Here is a 23,365-nt window from a genome sequence, read left to right as displayed (position 1 = left end):
CTGGAGAACAGTGCTGCTGAATCACTGTCACGTCGTTGCACCAACCACTGTTGAGGTAAAAACAGATTCCTCCACCTTTCGCTTTGCCGGAGAGTTCCGTGTCTCTGTCCGCTCTGTAGAGCTGGAATCCTGCCAGCTGCAGCGCAGAGTCCGGTATTAATCCACACAGCCACGTCTCCGTGAAGCACAAAACTGACGATGAATAAAAGTCCCTGTTTTTCCCCAACAACAGTTGTAGTTCCTCCATTTTGTTGGGAAGTGAGCGCACGTTAGAGAGAAATATTCCAGGTAACGGTGTTCGTAGTCCACGCTGGCGAAGACGTACCAGCACCCCAGCCCGTTTCCCTCTCTTCCGGCGTTTCACCGCGTGAACAAAGGTGAGCGCACCTTTGACCAGGATGTCCAGAAATTCCAGAGCAGTAGGCAGAAAAGTGGGAAATAACTCCTCTGGTGTAGTAGCCCTGATGTTCATGAGTTCTTCTCTGGTGAGAGAGCTCCGGGTACCATCACAGAAGACCGTTTTAAAGCAAAAAACTAAACAAAACAATGCGCACCAACACGCCGAGGCGACCATCTGCGACGTGACCGTTGTAATAAAGCATCAAGCTTAACGCTTCTGGCTGCACGTCAGACATTGTTACTGAAACATTGCGCTGATATCAAGGTAATTTAAACTGATCCCTGGGTCTTCTTCTTCTTCTTCTGATGTTAATATGGAAAGCCAGATCACACATGCGCTGAATGAGATAAGGAATGTTGTTGCTCATCTTAATGAAATTCCTGTTAATGCAGAAGTAGCAGATAACATTGGGTTAAATGCATCTCCTGCTAACAGTGAAAATGTAATAAATCAAAATCTGTACGGTGACTTTTTTAGCTCATTAGAACAGGCTGTTGAAGATTTAAATAGAACACCATCTCCATCCAGCATTCAGCAAAATGAATCAGCTGACTTACAAATTCCTTCAACGTCAGACGCCGCTGATCATACTGGGCAGCATGGCGGTAATTTCAATCCAGAGGTTGCAGTCAACCCTGATCAGATTGAAGGAGATCCTCCTGTGACTGTTGAACGTGAACGTTTTAATAACATTGAAATAAGGAGACCTTTTACCATCCCGCCTCCCTGCCCTGGTCATGTTCCTGATCTTGCTACAATCTATATAAACATCATGCATATTCTCACTGAATTAGCCGATACTGCAAGATCTTTAGCCAGACGTAACGATGTTGTGCAGCTAGAATTAGTCGGGGAAAATCTGAACCGTAACATCACGTTTACCATTAACGATGATGGGAAAATGATTCTGCCTGCTTTTGAGGATTTTCTGGATGAGTTAGTACAGTCCAATGCTGAAATGCCTGCAGATAATAACCTGAAATTTGTTCTACAGGTAGTTAATGACCCTGCAGGAGGGTCCAAACGTAAGGTTAAAGGAACGTTAGACTGTGAACTGATTAATAAGAAAAAGCGTCACCTGTATATTGTAGATAATACCGGTAATCAGTTATGCTTTGCCATAAGTCTTGCACACGTCTCTGACTCTAACCTTACTGATAATCAGGCTTTAGAGCTGGAGAGGGAGTGGCAACGCAGGGCTGGTTTAGATGATCAGACAGCAGTAACTTTCAGCGACATTGGTAAATTTGAAAACATTCTAAAGAGAAAAATTGTAGTGTTTCACAGAACCGTTACAGACTCTGCAGCTCTGTGTAAATTTGAGACCAGTTTCCCTGATCGATCAAACCCTCTCTTTCTGCTGTTATTTCAAGGTCACTATTATGGGAATAAAAAATCTCAAGGGTTTTATAGGATCGAGATTCATCTGTGCATATTGTTACGGGAGCTATGAAAAGCCAGACACACACCATTGTGAAGGCTATTGTCCGGTGTGTCACTCATACCAGTGTATGCGTGAAATTAACGAACCTGTCGCCTGTGCAGGTTGTCACAGAATCTGTCGTAACTCTTCTTGTGTCAGTAGACACAAGGAACCCCGTAAAAGACCTAGTGCTGACAGGCCCATGAGTGACTGTGAGTTGGTAAAACTGTGCAAGGTGTGCAAAAAGATATACGTTATTCCAATCAGCAAGCAGGATAAACCACACGTGTGTAAAATGCCGTATTTGCCGTGAGAATATACCTCCTGATTTAGATGTGACGTGCGATGGTCATCTGTGTTACATTCAAACCACCCAAGCCTATAATCAGTTAGATGATAAACTGTTTTTTTATGATTTTGAATGCTTCATTGACGAGAACGGTGTCCACATCCCCTATCTGGTCTGTGTTAAAACGCTGAAAGGTGTGGAATGGCATGCTTATGGATTGAATTGCACCCAAAAATTACTTCTCCATTTCAGGAGACCGATGTACAGAGGCTTTACCTTAATAGCTCATAACGCACGTGGGTATGATAGCTACCTGATTCTCACAGCTATGCTACAGTTAGGCATTAAACCTCATCTCATCATGCAGGGAAGTAAAGTTCTCTGTTTAACCGACCCTGATTACAGGTTAAAATACATTGATAGTCTGTCCTTCATGTGTATGAAGCTTAGTGCGATGCTGAAAGCATTAGGTTTTAGTGATAAGACCAAAGGTTTTTTCCCCCACCTATTCTCCTCTGAGCAACATCTCCAGTATGTAGGGGCTTTTCCTCCTCCATCCTCCTACGCTGTAGAACGCATGAGTCTTCAAGAACAACAGGTGTTTAACAGCTGGTACAGAGAAGCGAGCAAAGTGGTCTTTGACTTTGAGAAGGAAGCTCTTCGTTATTGTAAAAATGATGTGGACATTCTTTATCAAGGTTGTGTTAAATTCAGGAATGAGTTCTTTAAGGAGACAAGTGTGGATCCGCTTAAATGCGTCACGATAGCCTCAGCCTGCATGAAGGTTTTTGTAACCAATTTCCTTCCTCCTAAAACCTTGGCCATCCCATCACCTCTGGATTACAGGCGTAGTAGTAAGACGTTTTCTAGCACGTCCATTCAATGGCTTGGCTGGATTTCAGACAGCAGAAAAATTGACATCGAACATGCATTAAACATTGGGGAAAGGAAAATTGGTCCATATTCTGTGGATGGGTATGCAGAGATTAACGGTGTCAAAGTTGCGTTTGAATTTTACGGCTGTTTTTTCCACAGCTGTAAAAAGTGTTACATGCCTCATGACAAGTGTCCGTTGAGAGGGGTCGCATTTGAACAGTTTTATGCAGACACTGTTGAGAGAAGTAAGGTGTTACAAACTGTGTACGGTCTTCGTCTCGAGGTCATCTGGGAGCATGAGTGGACTGAAATGAAAAAATCAGACCCAGGGGTGATCAGCTTTCTTGAAAAAGTTAATGCACCCGAACTGCTATCACCCCGAGATGCTCTGTCCTATGAGGTTGAGGTACACAGCGGGGGCAGGTGAAACTGTACACTATGTGGATTACACATCTCTGTACCCTTATGTAAATGCTAGCTGCGTCTTTCCCCTCGGGCACCCCACCATCATTTACAAAGATTTTGATGACCCCAGCAGCTACTTTGGCCTCATCAGAGCTGTGGTCTACCCCCTACGAAGTCTCTTTTTTCCTGTTTTGCCTTACAGAACATCCCAAGGTAAACTGGTGTTTACTCTCTGCTGCACATGTGCTGAAATAAATAACCAGTCAGGTCCCTGCAGGCATAATGATGAGGACAGAGCTCTGACAGGTGTGTGGGTGAGTGTAGAGTTTTGTAAAGCGTTACAGTGTGGTTATAGCCTAGCTAAAATCACTGAAGTTTGGCATTTTGAGAAGACCAGTGACACAATCTTTAAAGGTTACATTCACTGCTTTTTAAAGTGTAAGCAGGAGGCTTCAGGCTACCCATCTGAAGTGGTGGATGAGGAGAGCAGGTCAAAGTATGTCGCAGACTACCAACGTCACCAGGGTATCCAATTAGACGCGGGCAAAATTGAGGTGAACCCTGCCAAAAGACAGGTAGCAAAACTGCTTAAACAGCTTTTGGGGAAAGTTTGTGCAGCGAAGTGATCTGTCTCAGACCACAGTCATCACTAACCCTGATGAGTTTTTCAGCTTCATGTTCTCGAGTAAATACAGGGTTAACTATTTTCATTTCTTCAACCCTGAAATGTGTGTAGTGCAGTGGAACTATAGCAAACGTGTCATCTCTCCTCCAAGCAAGGTAAACAATGTGTTTATTGCTGCATTCACCACTTCTTATGCACGTTTAAAACTTCTCAGCAGCATGGAGCAATTGCAGGACAGATTGATTTATATTGACACGGACAGTTTGATTTATGTGACAAAAAGTGGTGAAACTCCTCTGGAGTTGGGGAATTATCTGGGTGATCTTACTGACGAGCTCACGGGAGACAGCATTTCGGAGTTTGCATCAACATGACCCAAGAGTTATGCATATCAAACCAAAAACCAGAAAAAGCTAGTGATACGTGCTAAAGGCATCACTCAGACGCATGAATGCAGCGAGAGGGTCAATTTGGACAGCATCAAAGGGCTGGTCCAGGGCTACTTACAGAGGTCAACTGAGGGTGTCATTGAAATCCCTCAACACACGATCAGGAGGGATAAAAAGAGATTCCTCTTAAGAAATGCTGCATTTGTTAAAAGGTTTCGGTTGGTGTATGACAAGAGATGCCTTTTTTTCTGACGGGACAACTCTGCCTTTCGGTTATTAGAGCATAAGAAGAAGAAGAAGAAAGATAAAATAAAAATTTTGCAATCTGCCAATTTACAGGAGGTTGATTTTGATCCTAGATTTAGCGCGCCTTTCTCATGTATGATAATAGGACCCAGTGGTTGTGGAAAAACTTTCTTTGTAAAAAGTATTTTACAAAACTGTAATCATGTCATGGATATTGTTCCAGAAAATATTGTATGGATTTACACATCTTTTCAACCCATGTATGCTGAATTGCAGAAGATGAATAAAAATATTACCTTTGTGGAAGGATTGCCTCATTCTTTTGAAGATGAAAACCTGTTTCCTCCTGATCAGAATCATCTGATTATTCTAGACGATGTTATCGCTCAAGCCTCAGATGATGAAAACGTGATGAAGGTCTTTACCCAGTTTCGTCACCATCGTAATATGAGTGTTATGATGTTGACTCAGAATGTTTTTCATCAGGGAAAGTTCAGTCACACTATTAGTTTGAACTGTAATTATATGGTGTTGTTTAAGAACCCGAGAGATAAACTCCAGCTGAATATACTGGCCCGCCAAATGTTTCCATCGCAAAAGGGTCTCTTCTTGGAGAGTTTTGAAGATGCGGCGAGAGAAGCTCATGGATATTTAATCATCGATTTTACGCCTACCTGCCCAGAACATTTCAGACTGAGAACGGGGATACTTCCTCAGCAGTGGCCTGCTGTGTAAGTGCCCAGAACAAAGTAAGTCATCATGTCAGTGCGTATAAAAAGGAATTTACCATTATTCAGAGCCTTGTACCAGGCCTGTCCACAGAAACGTAAAGATAGACAGACGCAGAGTCGTTGGCTGAGAACTGGTTTTGGAGCTTCTCAGAGTACAGTCGTTTGGCCTCTTTCACTGCCTTGCCAAACTTGTACTTAGCCTCTCTGTATATGTCTTTGTCCCCACTCCTGAAGGCCTCTTCCTTATCCAGTCTTAACCTTCTGAGTTTAGCTGTGAACCAGGGTTTGTCGTTGTTGTAACTCACCCTGGTGCATGATGGTACACAGCTGTCCTCACAGAAGCTGATGTAGGAAGTCACAGCCTCTGTGTACTCGTCCAGACTGTTGGTAGTAGTCCTGAACACATCCTAGTCTGTACAGCCTAAACACGCCTGGAGATTCTCCACAGCCTCACTGCTCCACTTCCTTGTCGTCCTCACAACAGGTTTGCAGAGCTTTAGTTTCTGCCTGTATGCAGGAATCAGGTGGACCATGATGTGGTCGGATTGGCCCAGTGCAGCACGTGGGACGGCGTGATAAGCGTCTCTGATGGTGGTGTAACAGTGATCCAGAATGTTGTCCTCTCTGGTCGGACATTTTATAAACTGTCTGTATTTGGGGAGTTCGTGGGTCAGATTACCTTTGTTAAAGTCACCAACGACGATTACTAAGGAGTCCGGGTTGGTCCGCTCCACACTCAGTATCTGGTCGGCGAGCATGCGCTGTGCGACCTGCACGTTAGCTTGCGGCGGGATGTAAACACCGACCAGGATGAACGAAGCAAACTCACGGGGGGAATAGAAAGGCTTACAGTTTATGATGAAGGATTCCAGGTCTGGAGAACAGTGCTGCTGAATCACTGTCACGTCGTTGCACCAACCACTGTTGAGGTAAAAACAGATTCCTCCACCTTTCGCTTTGCCGGAGAGTTCCGTGTCTCTGTCCGCTCTGCAGAGCTGGAATCCTGCCAGCTGCAGCGCAGAGTCCGGTATTAATCCACACAGCCACGTCTCCGTGAAGCACAAAACTGCCGATGAATAAAAGTCCCTGTTTTTCCCCAACAGCAGTTGTAGTTCCTCCATTTTGTTGGGAAGTGAGCGCACGTTAGAGAGAAATATTCCAGGTAACGGTGTTCGTAGTCCACGCTGGTGAAGACGTACCAGCACCCCAGCCCGTTTCCCTCTCTTCCGGCGTTTCACCGCGTGAACAAAGGTGAGCGCACCTTTGACCAGGATGTCCAGAAATTCCAGAGCAGTAGGCAGAAAAGTGGGAAATAACTCCTCTGGTGTAGTAGCCCTGATGTTCATGAGTTCTTCTCTGGTGAGAGAGCTCCGGGTACCATCACAGAAGACCGTTTTAAAGCAAAAAACTAAACAAAACAATGCGAACCAACACGCCGAGGCGACCATCTGCGACGTGACCGTTGTAATAAAGCATCAAGCTTAACGCTTCTGGCTGCACGTCAGACATTGTTACTGAAACATTGCGCTGATATCAAGGTAATTTAAACTGATCCCTGGGTCTTCTTCTTCTTCTTCTGATGTTAATATGGAAAGCCAGATCACACATGCGCTGAATGAGATAAGGAATGTTGTTGCTCATCTTAATGAAATTCCTGTTAATGCAGAAGTAGCAGATAACATTGGGTTAAATGCATCTCCTGCTAACAGTGAAAATGTAATAAATCAAAATCTGTACGGTGACTTTTTTAGCTCATTAGAACAGGCTGTTGACGATTTAAATAGAACACCATCTCCATCCAGCATTCAGCAAAATGAATCAGCTGACTTACAAATTCCTTCAACGTCAGACGCCGCTGATCATACTGGGCAGCATGGCGGTAATTTCAATCCAGAGGTTGCAGTCAACCCTGATCAGATTGAAGGAGATCCTCCTGTGACTGTTGAACGTGAACGTTTTAATAACATTGAAATAAGGAGACCTTTTACCATCCCGCCTCCCTGCCCTGGTCATGTTCCTGATCTTGCTACAATCTATATAAACATCATGCATATTCTCACTGAATTAGCCGATACTGCAAGATCTTTAGCCAGACGTAACGATGTTGTGCAGCTAGAATTAGTCGGGGAAAATCTGAACCGTAACATCATGTTTACCATTAACGATGATGGGAAAATGATTCTGCCTGCTTTTGAGGATTTTCTGGATGAGTTAGTACAGTCCAATGCTGAAATGCCTGCAGATAATAACCTGAAATTTGTTCTACAGGTAGTTAATGACCCTGCAGGAGGGTCCAAACGTAAGGTTAAAGGAACGTTAGACTGTGAACTGATTAATAAGAAAAAGCGTCACCTGTATATTGTAGATAATACCGGTAATCAGTTATGCTTTGCCATAAGTCTTGCACACGTCTCTGACTCTAACCTTACTGATAATCAGGCTTTAGAGCTGGAGAGGGAGTGGCAACGCAGGGCTGGTTTAGATGATCAGACAGCAGTAACTTTCAGCGACATTGGTAAATTTGAAAACATTCTAAAGAGAAAAATTGTAGTGTTTCACAGAACCGTTACAGACTCTGCAGCTCTGTGTAAATTTGAGACCAGTTTCCCTGATCGATCAAACCCTCTCTTTCTGCTGTTATTTCAAGGTCACTATTATGGGAATAAAAAATCTCAAGGGTTTTATAGGATCGAGATTCATCTGTGCATATTGTTACGGGAGCTATGAAAAGCCAGACACACACCATTGTGAAGGCTATTGTCCGGTGTGTCACTCATACCAGTGTATGCGTGAAATTAACGAACCTGTCGCCTGTGCAGGTTGTCACAGAATCTGTCGTAACTCTTCTTGTTTCAGTAGATACAGGGAACCCCGTAAAAGACCTAGTGCTGACAGGCCCATGAGTGACTGTGAGTTGGTAAAACTGTGCAAGGTGTGCAAAAAGATATACGTTATTCCAATCAGCAAGCAGGATAAACCACACGTGTGTAAAATGCCGTATTTGTGGTGAGAATATACCTCCTGATTTAGATGTGACGTGCGATGGTCATCTGTGTTACATTCAAACCACCCAAGCCTGTAATCAGTTAGATGATAAACTGGTTTTTTATGATTTTGAATGCTTCATTGACGAGAACGGTATGCACATCCCCTATCTGGTCTGTGTTAAAACGCTGAAAGGTGTGGAATGGCATGCTTATGGATTGAATTGCACCCAAAAATTACTTCTCCATTTCAGGAGACCGATGTACAGAGGCTTTACCTTAATAGCTCATAACGCACGTGGGTATGATAGCTACCTGATTCTCACAGCTATGCTACAGTTAGGCATTAAACCTCATCTCATCATGCAGGGAAGTAAAGTTCTCTGTTTAACCGACCCTGATTACAGGTTAAAATACATTGATAGTCTGTCCTTCATGTGTATGAAGCTTAGTGCGATGCTGAAAGCATTAGGTTTTAGTGATAAGACCAAAGGTTTTTTCCCCCACCTATTCTCCTCTGAACAACATCTCCAGTATGTGGGGTCTTTTCCTCCTCCATCCTCCTACGCTGTAGAACGCATGAGTCTTCAAGAACAACAGGTGTTTAGCAGCTGGTACAGAGAAGTGAGCAAAGAGGTCTTTGACTTTGAGAAGGAAGCTCTTCGTTATTGTAAAAATGATGTGGACATTCTATTTAAAGGTTGTGTTAAATTCAGGAATGAGTTCTTTAAGAAGACAAGTGTGGATCCGCTTAAATGCGTCACGATAGCCTCAGCCTGCATGAAGGTTTTTGTAACCAATTTCCTTCCTCCTAAAACCTTGGCCATCCCCTCACCTCTGGATTACAGGCGTAGTAGTAAGACGTTTTCTAGCACGTCCATTCAATGGCTTGGCTGGATTTCAGACAGCAGAAAAATTGACATCGAACATGCATTAAACATGGGGGAAAGGAAAATTGGTCCATATTCTGTGGATGGGTATGCAGAGATTAACGGTGTCAAAGTTGCGTTTGAATTTTACGGGTGTTTTTTCCACAGCTGTAAAAAGTGTTACATGCCTCATGACAAGTGTCCGTTGAGAGGGGTCGCATTTGAACAGTTTTATGCAGACACTGTTGAGAGAAGCAAGGTGTTACAAACTGTGTACGGTCTTCGTCTCGAGGTCATCTGGGAGCATGAGTGGACTGAAATGAAAAAATCAGACCCAGGGGTGATCAGCTTTCTTGAAAAAGTTAATGCACCCGAACCGCTATCACCCCGGGATGCTCTGTATGGTGGACGCACCTGTCCTATGAGGTTGAGGTACACAGCGGGGGCAGGTGAAACTGTATACTATGTGGATTACACATCTCTGTACCCTTATGTAAATGCTAGCTGCGTCTTTCCCCTCGGGCACCCCACCGTCATTTACAAAGATTTTGATGACCCCAGCAGCTACTTTGGCCTCATCAGAGCTGTGGTCTACCCACTACGAAGTCTCTTTTTTCCTGTTTTGCCTTACAGAACATCCCAAGGTAAACTGGTGTTTACTCTCTGCTGCACATGTGCTGAAATAAATAACCAGTCAGGTCCCTGCAGGCATAATGATGAGGACAGAGCTCTGACAGGTGTGTGGGTGAGTGTAGAGTTTTGTAAAGCGTTACAGTGTGGTTATAGCCTAGCTAAAATCACTGAAGTTTGGCATTTTGAGAAGACCAGTGACACAATCTTTAAAGGTTACATTCACTGCTTTTTAAAGTGTAAGCAGGAGGCTTCAGGCTACCCATCTGAAGTGGTGGATGAGGAGAGCAGGTCAAAGTATGTCGCAGACTACCAACGTCACCAGGGTATCCAATTAGACGCAGGCAAAATTGAGGTGAACCCTGCCAAAAGACAGGTAGCAAAACTGCTTAAACAGCTTTTGGGGAAAGTTTGTGCAGCGAAGTGATCTGTTTCAGACCACAGTCATCACTAACCCTGATGAGTTTTTCAGCTTCATGTTCTCGAGTAAATATAGAATTAACTATTTTCATTTTTTCAACCCTGAAATGTGTGTAGTGCAGTGGAACTACAGTAAACGTGTCATCTCTCCTCCAAACAAGGTAAACAATGTGTTTATTGCTGCATTCACCACTTCTTATGCACGTTTAAAACTTCTCAGCAGCATGGAGCAATTGCAGGACAGATTGATTTATGTGACAAAAAGTGGTGAAACTCCTCTGGAGTTGGGGAATTATCTGGGTGATCTTACTGACGAGCTCACGGGAGACAGCATTTCGGAGTTTGCATCAACATGACCCAAGAGTTATGCATATCAAACCAAAAACCAGAAAAAGCTAGTGATACGTGCTAAAGGCATCACTCAGACGCATGAATGCAGCGAGAGGGTCAATTTGGACAGCATCAAAGGGCTGGTCCAAGGCTACTTACAGAGGTCAACTGAGGGTGTCATTGAAATCCCTCAACACACGATCAGGAGGGATAAAAAGAGATTCCTCTTAAGAAATGCTGCATTTGTTAAAAGGTTTCGGTTGGTGTATGACAAGAGATGCCTTTTTTTCTGACGGCACAACTCTGCCTTTCGGTTATTAGAGCATAAGAAGAAGAAGAAGAAAGATAAAATAAAAATTTTGCAATCTGCCAATTTACAGGAGGTTGATTTTGATCCTAGATTTAGCGCGCCTTTCTCATGTATGATAATAGGACCCAGTGGTTGTGGAAAAACTTTCTTTGTAAAAAGTATTTTACAAAACTGTAATCATGTCATGGATATTGTTCCAGAAAATATTGTATGGATTTACACATCTTTTCAACCCATGTATGCTGAATTGCAGAAGATGAATAAAAATATTACCTTTGTGGAAGGATTGCCTCATTCTTTTGAAGATGAAAACCTGTTTCCTCCTGATCAGAATCATCTGATTATTCTAGACGATGTTATTGCTCAAGCCTCAGATGATGAAAACGTGATGAAGGTCTTTACCCAGTTTCGTCACCATCGTAATATGAGTGTTATTATGCTGACTCAGAATGTTTTTCATCAGGGAAAGTTCAGTCGCACTATTAGTTTGAACTGTAATTATATGGTGTTGTTTAAGAACCCGAGAGATAAGCTGCAGCTGAATATACTAGCCCGCCAAATGTTTCCATCTCAAAAGGGTCTCTTCTTGGAGAGTTTTGAAGACGCAACGAGAGAAGCTCATGGATATTTAATCATCGATTTTACGCCTACCTGCCCAGAACATTTCAGACTGAGAACGGGGATACTTCCTCAGCAGTGGCCTGCTGTGTACGTACCCAGAACAAAGTAAGTCATCATGTCAGCGCGTATAAAAAGGAATTTACCATTATTCAGAGCCTTGTACCAGGCCTGTCCACAGAAACGTAAAGATATTCTCGCACACTGCTCTCCCGACTTTATTCAGGCTCTGTGTGAGATTGCACTGAATATCCTAAAAGGTAACATTAAACTATCACCCTCTCAACACCGACAATTGAAGAAACAAAGAAATATCATCAGATTGTTGGGTGATAAAAGAACCGGGATAAAAACTAAACAGTTGGCTCTCAAAAAGCAACGAGGTGGTTTTATTCTCCCCATCTTAACGGCTCTTGCTCCCTTGATCGGTGATCTAGTGGGTGGAATCATCAGGAGATAATGTCTCTCAGAACATCGCAGAAGATGTTTCTCATTTCACCTCATCAATTCAAGCGTCTGACCCAGTCAGACACGTCCATCAGACAGACGGTGGAGGAGAATTTGGATGCTGAAATGAGAGCGATATTAAACGAGCCGGGTTTGACTTCTTATGAAAAAATCAAGAGATACGATGCTCTTCTCCACAGGTATCTGACTTTACTTAAGCAATCTGTCAAAGAAGAAGAACAGCGGGTCAGTTTAACGCTGCAGTGTGACACAGAGGTTCCTGAACATGAGCGGTCCCAAGAAAAACAAGGCCCAGGGCAGGACGAGGCCCCTAAGGATCAGGTTGTTACGGATGTACTGAAAAGCCTTCCTAAACACAACCGTAAAAATGCCGAGTACATTTTGAAGAAATTATCCGAAAGAAGTTAGAGTTGGACTTCGCGAGGTGAATTTGTATTTAAAGGAAATATTATAAAAGGGTCCCACATGATTGACTTGTGGAAAAATCTCATCCTTCCATTTAAAAAATCTGGAGCATGGCTACCCCAAGGATGGTCTGACTTTCTACACACCATGTCAGAAGTAAACATCCCTATATCTTCAGTCATTAACCCTTATGCTCGTGAAGAATATAGACATTTCAAAACAGAGGGTACATCAATTGAAAATGGGGGTACACCCCCCAGCGTTAAGCAGAGAAGAACAAGAAGAAGGCAGATAACTCATTCTCCCTACTGGTCGAGATCTGAGCTGGAAGATCCAAAAAATGCTGATGGGAGATCAAAAAGGTCTCTTCGTAAGACGACACTACCACCCCGATGGATTACATTTTCACCATAAACCGTTATAAGAAAATGAAACATGTAGTCTATTTCTTTTATTCAATAAAATATTTATTGATTATATTTTTCAAGTCTAACTTCGTTCTCTACTTCACACACTAACATATGATATCATTACACAAATATTAAATAATAATAAGAAAAAAAAACAAACAATGAAAAAAAAAAATAAGACATTTTAAATTCCATAACAATCCAGAAACATCTCCAAAGAGCATGTTCCGTGAGTATAAAATGTACAACTTTGATTAATGACACATTTCTGATATTTTTTCACAAAGTTAGATACCATTAAATCATTCTTAATCACATCTCCGGTGTATTTCGACAACACTTGCTGCATTGATAATCCGCACGCTCTATGACATAGATAAAAAATGCAATGGTGACCGCACACAGTGGACAGAGTGTTTTGAAGCTGATTGTTATGATACAATATTTTTGAGGATCTGTCTTCTAAAAATGTTACGATGCTTGACGGGTAGAACTCGAAATCCGGAGAGAATCCATAAGAGTCAAAAAAGCTGGATTGACCATTCTCATCCAATGTCAGAGCTAGCCAGTGTTCCCCCGGCATGTGTGAAGGATGTGTATTCACGATAAAGTAGCCCGGCCCTGGGAATTTGTCAGCTAGCAGCGGGAGCTGGTCGCACGGCCACACACCGCAAAACAAATCTCCCAGCAGATGATGCAGCAGGTTCGCAATTTCATGATTATTCATGTCTGATTAGATTAATAATAATCCACCAGCACACGCCTCTTTGAATCAATCTCTAAAATAGAATCATAACAAGCGTAGATGATCAGCGTGGTGGTATGAGGCAACGGGTTTCTGAAGCGCATTTCCAATCTTAAATTTCCACTGGAAACTGGAGATACAGCATCTGTGTCCTCGCCCGGGTTAAGATTAAATGTGAATAGAGAGTATCCTTGATTAAATTCCTGACGTGTTATACTCAGTGGAAGATCTTTTAGATGTCGTCCTGTAGCCGTAAACAAGTTGTAATACTCTCTCACTGAATGACCTTGGTTAAAATTTGGCTGGAAGGCTTTAGCAGGAATTTGTCTGCCATCCTTACACAAAGCTAAATATTCCATATCAAAATGATTAAAGTCAAACGGATTGAGATTGCGTGTTCCTGTAAAAGCGTCATGATCCAGTAATGCAATCACCACATACTTGGGAAAGACGCCTAAGAAAAGATTCTCTTGGTTGCATACCCTTGAATTTTCAGGGATGGAATATGTTTTTACATTCACACGTGAAAGTGGATAGAGAGCATTTGCTTTCATTAAAGCTGTAGTGTGACCCAGTCGTACAGCTGGAGAGACAGTAACTTTTTTGATAAAAAGAGATGCTCCTAATATCCTGAGTTTGTAAGTGGAGTCTCTTGCAGCCATGAGACAAAAGGCATCGTTGGCTCTTATAAGTTTAATTTTGAGGTCAACAGAGTTTAAAATAAGTCTTTCACAGAAAAATATGTCTGCATGCAGGGGGCCTAGGAGATGTACCTCCCTGGAATTTGTTATGTAAAAGAGCCATTATTTAAATATATCAAAACTTGTGGATGACTTCCTTCCTCTTCGTTTGTCAGCTGCGACTGATCTCCTTTTTCGTGCTTGCCGTTGTTTTTTAACCGTCCTTAAACGATCACCAGGGGGTCTTGTTCTGGGTCTTTTGGATAAAACCATAATTCCTGAACCTTCTTGACCGTCGGTGTGTGTAGAACCACTTATTTTACTCACGGCTCTACCGATGACATCCGAAGCGATATTTGATGCAGCCGTTTTAAGATGGGGTTTTGCAATAGCAAATCCTTTTTTAACCAGAGGGGATACGAAGCGGAATAATTTTGAAAATAATGATCCAATTCCGCGTCCGTACATGACCGGGGCCCCATAAAACCCTGGCAGATTACCGCCTGATTGACTTACATAGTAATTTACAAAGCGATTTGGATCACGTCTCAGACTTAGCTGTGCCATGTTCTCTCTTGCCTGCTTGATGCAGTGTTGAATGACCAGCGTAATATGAATGATAATCAATCAATCTTAGAGGTTATATACATATCTCTGGAATAGTTTATACAAATAAAATTTATCTCAGGCTACGTTGTGATATCACCGGTCTGAAGTGTAGTCTTATGATGGTCTTTCCATAGACGAAATTTACAGGAACGTTTTGGTCCGATTTAATTTCTATATTGATATTTTCAATATGTCTTCTGGAGACTGGAAGGTAGTGGGCGGGGTTAAACGTCTGAGTAACCATATCACTGAATGTGCCTTGTACTTTGACGGTCCGCAGTAAAGGTGCAAAAGTGTCGCCTACTATTTGTGGGCTGACCACGTCGCTGTAACAGTATAGGTGATAGAAACCAGCCTTTATATCCGCCGGAAAAGGAGCCAGTTTTGGTTCAGAAACATGAATCCATTCCCCTGGTTTCACGCCCATCATATAAGCCAGAGTGTTGAAGAAGCGTATTTCATACGAACTGTTTGCTTGAAATGCAAATCTCTTTTGAACTTTGCTGAATTTAATGCGGATACCCGAGTTAATTTTTTTGAAAAACATTTCCATCTCTGTCTCGAGTTGAATAGCGCTGTTATAGTAGCCACCTCTGATCCTTTGCGTATTGATCTCCACATCACCAACCTTCCTCCATTCAAAGTAGGCTACATTATTCGGTAAATTATGCCATGTATGAGGGTATGAAATCTCTGCTAATGCAACCATCCATTGGCCTTCTGAATCAATATGTTGAGCTAAATTTACACGGAAACTCGAACTGGTATTATTTTTAAACACTTCCATGCTAGCATTAGAGGGAAGGGTAATGTAAAAACCGTCATCCTCTGCCTTGCTGTCCATGATGCTGTATGAATCGTTAGGTTTTAGTACAAACCTTTTTTATACGTTTCGAAGTTCATCAAACTTGATCCAAGTCTTGAATTTCTCAGGCCAATTTTTCCAGCATACAAAAACCTGTTTGACACCCTTGACGGTGCGTTGATTTAATATTTTCTCCACTTGATACATCTTGTCCTTAAATATTTTAACTTTTTGAAGTTCCTCAGCGTAAAAGGAACCCTCAATAGGTTCTCCATCCAAATCTTTGAGTTTGTATACATGAGGAGATCGGGGTATCCGGTCATACACTGTAAACACTTCATCCGTAAAACTCTGTTTGTATTTTTTGTCAAACACTCCACCTACCTTGGATATTCTGACAAGATCCCCTTGTTTAAACATTGTCACTGAGTCCCTGCAATATCTGTTGGACTTGACATCATACAGATTCTGAAACACTTGAAAGGCATTTTCTGAGGTCACTTCCATAGGGCTCATCTTAATGCCGGTGTGGTAGCTGGGGTTGTAGCTTCTAGTTAAATTTTGCAGGACGTCAATGTACCGCCGGGTGTTGTTAGCAATAAAATATCTCCACATCCTTGTTTTTAACGTACGGTTAAACCTCTCAACCACAGAGGCTTTTGCTTCACTTGCTGTGGCAAAATGTTCAATACCGTGTTTCTCCATTAGAAACTTAAATTTCTTGTTAAACAATTCTTTCCCTGCATCAGTCTGAAGTTTTTTTGGGACCTGACTTTCTTTAAAAACTGATTCAAAAGCCTTTAGCACCTCTGCAGCAGTTTTCCTCTTCAAAACACGTACATACACCCTCTTTGAAAAGATGTCAATGACTGTTAATAAATAATTGTAACCGTCATTTTCCTTGGCCAGAGCTTGCATGTCACAGAGATCAGCCTGGAACTGTCTCAATGGTCTGGTGACAAAAACTCTGTTTCTCGGGAACTTTATTCTTGCAGGTTTATGTAGAGTATAGGTATCTTCTCCCGATAAAAAATCTTTAACTTTTTCAACCGCTACCTTCTTCCCTGTTTCATCTTGTATAACCCTCCTCAACCTTTCTAAACCCCCTAAACTTCCAGGATTTAATGGGTTGTAATATACATTTTTCATGATCCTTCTTTCAGACATCCCAGTTTTATGCTCACTCTGACGACTACTTGTTAAATAATGAATAAAACAAACACCTGAGTGTATATTTATACTTCTTTTTTTATTTTGTACCCGTATTTAATAGAGAAACAGAAAAAACACATTCAGATAATAAAGATCAATTCAAACATTGCAATCTTAAAAAAAACAAAAAATAAAACTGTTATATATGTATACCAGTAGAAAGCTGAGAGAGAATACAGAAAAGACAAAACAAGTCATCAATCATCTGAGATTGGATCGTAGCACTTTGAGACAGAGTTAAGCTGCTTGAGTCAGTCATTACCGCTCATATTCTCGTACATATCAGTGATTGCACTATGGAAGCCTTGTACCGATTTCAGTTCATATAAAACCGTCTCAGCAATCGTTTTCACTCTGAAGTAATCTGCTTGTATGCGTCGAAGTGTCAGAAGTTTCCGAATAGCAGGAAGGAGCTTGGGGTTTACGAGTCGTCGCACGATGCGTTGAAAGTTGACTTGGTAATACTCCTCCTCCAATATCTCCAGGCACTGCTGCTGTCGTTGGCTCGGGTGGTTCGTTATGCACCCATAACAGGTTTCTTTGACATAGTTCAAACAGGTTATGTTGAATAAATGAAGTATTGCTGTTTTCACCGTATTGATGAGAGCGCTTGAGATCCAGCCGTCAATTTCATCACCCTGATTACTCTCCTCCTCCTCTGGTGAAGGCTGAGGGGCAGGTATCGGGTCTGGAGTTTGTGGGGAGGGTGAGTAGCTGATTGGTTGCCTCGTCCTCCACGATCACCCTCTTGTCTTCAGGTTGGATATCTGTGTACAGACTCAGCCATGCATAGTGGTGAATAGAGGCCGGGTGAAGGCGGATGATACGATCTGAGGTTGTATCCTGTCGGTGTCCCTGAACTGAATAGGGACTCAAAGAGCTGCGACGATGAGGCGGCTGGTGAGTAGAGGTCTGGAGAAGGTGGATGATATGGCCCGGTGTTGAAGCTTTTATCATCATGATCAGGAGAGAAGACGGTCTCTTCTTGCTGGCTGTAGAGGTCCCAGTATGGTGTTTTCCCGTACGCTCCATACATTCTCAAGGTCTGCCGCCCGCCGTTATGAAGAAGAAGAGTCTGTGAGCTCGCAGTTAGACCCTGATATATAGCGCAGGAAGGTGGGAGGGTCCTCAAAAAGGGGGGTGGGTCCTCAAAAGAGGGTGGGCTTCAGAGCCACAACAGGGAACATCAGCATTCTTTTCACTGACATGACATTAGTCCAGCAGCGTGAGTTTCGGAAAAGGTTGGAAAGACGCTGTCCAATTTCATTCATCTTCTCAACCTAAGCATCACACGGTAGAGCCAGCACAGTCTTGAATACACCGCAGTTCTGATTGAATGCCTCCAACACAAACAGATCTGAGGGGGTCGTCTGGTTATTCTTGCGTTTGCTTGCCTGAAAAGACCAGCGACCATTTGCTGTTGGTTTTTGACCCCCACACTGCACTAAAGAGAGGTTCTCTCGCAGCTATTTCAACATCGGAAGGACACATTCTCATCCTTTTTGCTGGTCGAGGAGAGCTTTCATCTTCATCCTCCCTTTCGTACACTGAGACTGATTCAGGGTTATCGTTAAGGTGTGGGATTGCCAGCCGTAACACAGCCCAGTCATTGTGGGTGAGAGTACACAGAGCCAATGATCCATTAAATACCTCGTCTTGATCCAATTGATACAGGCAGAGCTCTCCTATTTCGTACATGAAAATATACCCCCAGCTACCGCTCAGTCCATATGGTTCCAAAGACCACTCTTCCTGCAGAGTGTCAAACGGAGGCCTTTGTACCTTGCATAGGTAATATGTTGATTTCTTCGGGGCATCCATTTCACAGCGCGTATGCCTGTAGACGGTTACTGGGGTTTCACACAGGAGAGACGTACGTCTTAGCTGACCTGAGGCCTGTTTTTCATCCATTGTTGTTGGTGAAGTTGAATCATCATCTGCAGAGTATGTTACGATAGGAATTCCGATAGGTATCTCAGACGAGGAAATAGATGATGTAGATGGTTGTTCATCATCTTGGCACATCTTGCTTTTCTCCCCGGTTTGATGAAAAACCCTCTTAACTCTAACCATTGTTCAACAAGCGTTCTTTTCCAGCGAATGCTGCAGGTAAATTGTTGCGTTTTCCGCTAGTATTTAAAACAAACAATGAAGAACGCCCCTCTGTTTTTTTAATTCATTGATTCTAGATTCGCCCCCTAATGACGAAATCCTATTAGCGCGCTTAGTTACGCCCCTTGGCCACACCCCCCGAGACACATCAGCAACAGCACAGATGCGTTAATTAATTAAACAGTGGATGTGTATTATCAGACAATGCTCCAGACTTATAGCCAGGAAAATGCTATTTTCCTCTTAATTACTTTTTGACTACAGTTGGTGTGAAGACTGTCTGACACAAGTTGTCTGCTTTAATTCAATAAACAGTGACATGTCTGAGGATTTTATAACCTTTATTTTTTTTTTTTTCAGTTCATCTCTACAACAGAAGCCAATTCATCCTTCTTTTCTAAATAGCATCTAAATAACCCCCTGTGTTAAAACAAAATGAATTTACATTCTGTCAGGTTCTCTCTTCTTATCAGAATTTCGTGTGATGTGCCTGCATTAAATTGAGTGACCTTTTAAAGTGGAGAAACTACATGTTTTGTTTTTAGATGTAAAAAACATCTAAAAACATACAATTAGAAAGATTCGCTTCCTTGTAATGACAACATCCGATTAATGATGATATCCGGCTAATGACAACATCCGATTAATGATGATATCCGGTTACGTCACAGGAAGCCCCAGCCACCGGAAGTCCCGCCCTAGGATGTCCCAGCCACCGGAAGTCCCGCCCACCTGTCAAAATTTTCACACCTCGTTTGATTGAAGGATGTCCTTAATGTCTCTAACTGCTTATTAGGAGCAATACCACAAAGTTATGAAATACGCTGTTGTACATGCCAATTTGTGATATATCAGTCTTCAACCATTATTGTACATTTAATGCAGCTTGTCAAGCTGTTTGGGATTAGAAAATAAAGCCTTACGTGTGTTACAGTTTGTTCTGTTTATTTGAATAATACCTTCAACAACTACCAGAGCCTCAGGTATCAGAGCATTTCAATGCTGAATGTTTTAAACTGTTTTTATCTTTTAGGACTGAAGTACTCGTTGCATTTAACAAAGTGTCAGTCCTGAAAGCAGGGTCAGGCTATGAGCATATAACTTGATGTAGTGCAGTAAAAAGCCTTTAAATGCGTCCAGTATAATTTATTATTATGTCATAACAAACAAGGAAAACATAATACTATTAGCATGTGCACAACATATGAAACGTAAGGAACTACAAAATGTAGATGTGCACATTTCTTCTTGTTGCACCACGTGCTTGAAAAAAAGGTTAAAAGTGTCCAAATACTTCAAGGACCGTAGGTTCTCCATAGCTAAGGCAGTTTTTTGTGAATTAAATAATTAATTAGATTGAAAAACCTTTAACCAGTTTGAATAAATGACTGAATCTGACTGTTTGATAGTTAGGATTAATTGGAATGGATGAACCTGACTTGGAATCTGAAGGATTGGATTGAATTGACTTTGTAAGGTGCTTTGAGACGACATATGTTGCATGGATCTATACGGATTACAGCAATCTTAGCTTCGTACCAATTTAAGGACTCAACATTTAAAGTGTCCCAGTAAAGCGCTCCAGCACTTAAAAAAGCCATAGCTCACGGAAAAACCAAACAAAAAACAGGTAAATGTTGTAATGCTGCTGTTAATGCTTTTAATGGAACACCGTTTACAGGTATTCTATCAACACGGCCCATTTCTGGAGTCACTTACTGCCGGTCCGGTCTTGTGTGAACTATCTATAGAACAATCTTCTTTAACTGGTTGGTGAATATGGTAGTTACAAACCACTGAACCACGTTGAGATGCTACATGCTACCTATAGAGCAGCAGTCAGTGAGACCTCAGGTAACAGATGAATGGGTCTGATGTCTGCGTTCAATTAAATCTGATTATCAGGTTCCTATGGTGCTTTAAATAGAAGGTACCAGGTTGGTTCTACAGACTGCAGAAAGCTGGGTTTAAACCTCAGGTTTCTTCATGCAGAACATCTGGTAATAGAAACATCTGAAGTTGGGTTTGAGGAGAGTCTTATCACTGGATTCAAAGACTCCTACTGAGCACTCCAAAATAAACAAAAAGAAGTCCCAGTTTTCCAGAGGTTTAGGGAAACAAACAGAACACATTTGGTCTAAAAGGAAATGTTTAAACCAAACTTTTAAACCAAATTTGGATGCTGTTGAGATGTAAATGTAGATGTTTCTTCACTGCAATCAGCCAAAAATAGGAAACCACAGTACTAGAGTTATTTCTCCATCTCAGTGAGCCTCTTGCAAATGGTTCTGGTTCTGCCATTTGTTCCATGTGGAACCTCTAAGATTTTGGTTCAAGTTTGTCTCCTTCGCACACCGACCCAGGTCTGGGTTGGAAATGATCTGAAAGGATCTTATCAAGGAAAAAATATAGTTGTGGTCAAATTTGTGATTTACTGTAAACTGTAATCAAGGTTAATTAAGGTAAAACACCAATATGAACATTTGGGCTTATAACCGATATTATATATATTATATTCATATGTGTGAAAGGAGCCTACAGGTCAAGGCTGAGGCTGCAGGTGATCCACACTAACCAGGCAGTGCTGCAAGATCTCTGGGGAGGTGTTCAACAGGAAAGTGACCATCATAGACACTCCTGGTCTCTTCGACACTTCATTACATGAACACACCATCAAGAGAGAGATCTCCAAATGCATCAACATGTCGGCCCCCGGGCCCCACGCCATCGTCCTGGTCATCAAGGTGGGTCCCTTCACCAATGAGGAGCAAGATGCTGTCAGGCAGGTGGAGGAGATCTTTGGTGTGGATGCTTGGAGATACACCATGATACTGTTTACCCAAGATGATGAAACTGAAGTAGACATGGAGACACAGCTGCAGGAAGCTGGAGCCAAGCTACAGGAGGTCCTCAGGAGAGCCAACAACAGGCACCTGGTGTTCAGCAACCGTAGAGCAGATAATTGGAGTCAAGTCCTGTAGCTGCTGGAGAATGTGGACACAATGGTGGCTGGGAATGGAGGAGAGTTTTACACCAACTACACCAACCTGCAGGTTGTGGAGATGTTGGAACAGAAAGAGTCAGAGCCTAGGGAGTTTTATGAGAAGAAACTGAAGGAACAGATCAAAGCGGTTGAGCTGAAGTATGAACAGATGCTGACAGCTGCTCAGGGTGAAGAGCCTGGCTTAAAGAGGAGATGTCAGTCTGAGGTGCAGGAACTCAACAGGTTCTACAAAGTTTTAATGCAGGACGCACATCATGTTGTAGAGCAATGTGGACAGAAGGATTCCATAGAAGACATTTACAGGTTTCACATGACCCTAAAGTTCTAAGTTTAGTTCTTCAAGACCCAGAAACCCTCTCGCAGTTACCCAGCATGCAGTATGCATAAAGATGAACCCAACAGGTTCAGGTCACCGCTGATTGGGTTACACTGATGTTCCCAACCTCTAAAATAACTGAGGTCCAGGAGAACAAGTTTAGAAACCAACTATTTATCTGATGGATCGCTAACAAGCTAATTAATGAAAGCCTGTTGCAAGGAAGGAAACACATTTTCTGGTAATTAAGCAGAGAAGTAATCTGCAGGACAGCGTCTGAGTAAACGAGGAGTAATTAGTAATAAATTAGACCCTGGTCTGAGTAAGAACTTAATGTACATTTTGTTCATTTCCCTTTAGGATTAATCAACTACTTTTGAATTAAACAGAATTTTCTCAAAGTAGCAGTGACTGTATTTCAGATTCAAAGACGATACAAATAACAAAATATTAAAACAGAAATATCAGAGTATCTCCTGTTAACTGTAATATATTTTATGTCTCTTAACTTAGAAACAAACTTCCAAAAACTGCTTTAAAATTGTGATTTAAGTCAACTTTCAGATTTACATGGTCTCAACTCTGACCAGCTGAAGAACAGTGAGGACAATTTACCTCTTAAAATTAAACGTTGGAGAAGAGCCATGAGGCGGCTCTCAGTTTTACAGTGTACAAGGAGGTGATTTCATTATATCGCTGTTTGTGCTCGAAGTGGGTGATGTTTCTCTGCAGCTCAGTAGGAGGTCTGGTGGAGGACCACTAGAAAAATAAAAATACATGTTAAACTGCAACTGAACATCTGCAGTACTTCAGAAAACTTTCAGAACATTTTCCACACTGAGGCCTTTGAAAAAGTTGTATAACTTAAAATTGTAACTTTTCTACACTACGGTTCCACACAGAGGAACATCTTCATTAAAGTTTCTGATGTCAATATTTACTGAAAACATAGTTTAAATATTTAATGCTTCTAAATGAGTCATCAGGGGACTGGGTTAGCACTGAGGAGCTCTCCTCAGAGAATTACATCACACTGAAAACAATATCACCATGT

At 42.0% G+C, this 23,365-nt stretch overlaps 1 pseudogene; it reads left to right on the top strand.

Moving 5' to 3' along the window:
- The first annotated feature begins 21,561 nt into the window (after positions 1 to 21,561).
- LOC124876764 lies at positions 21,562 to 22,323 on the top strand (annotated as a pseudogene).
- Positions 22,324 to 23,365: the final 1,042 nt, after the last annotated feature.

Source organism: Girardinichthys multiradiatus, chromosome 11 (assembly GCF_021462225.1).
Source record: "Girardinichthys multiradiatus isolate DD_20200921_A chromosome 11, DD_fGirMul_XY1, whole genome shotgun sequence".
Lineage (NCBI taxonomy): Eukaryota > Metazoa > Chordata > Actinopteri > Cyprinodontiformes > Goodeidae > Girardinichthys > Girardinichthys multiradiatus.
This window is presented reverse-complemented; position numbering and strand designations above follow the sequence as displayed.